Consider the following 365-nt stretch of genomic DNA (forward strand, 5'->3'; position numbering starts at 1 on the left):
TCTTCCCTTTCAACCCTCATGCAGCCTCTAGAGGCCCCATTCCCCATGCAGCCTGACCACTCATATCAGCCCTCACGAGCTCAGAAAAAGGAGAGATGTGGGCACTAAGGAAAGAAATAGCAGAACGGAATAAAGGGGAAAGATATCATTCTGCTGCGTCCTTGCCCACTCCCTCCTCAGCATATGGAACGCAATGCTCCTGTGAGGACCAGCAGGAACACATCATACAAAAGCCCGAGGACCAGAGAAGCAGCTGGAATATTCATTCAGGGGACAGAATGAAGAGGCAGAAAGCTCCAACTTCAGATCCCACAGGTGGAGACAGCTCCGAGGAAACGAAAGCTGAACCGAGCCAGGTGTGAGGG

This window comes from Camelus bactrianus, chromosome X (assembly GCF_048773025.1).
Source record: "Camelus bactrianus isolate YW-2024 breed Bactrian camel chromosome X, ASM4877302v1, whole genome shotgun sequence".
Classification (NCBI taxonomy): Eukaryota; Metazoa; Chordata; class Mammalia; order Artiodactyla; family Camelidae; genus Camelus; species Camelus bactrianus.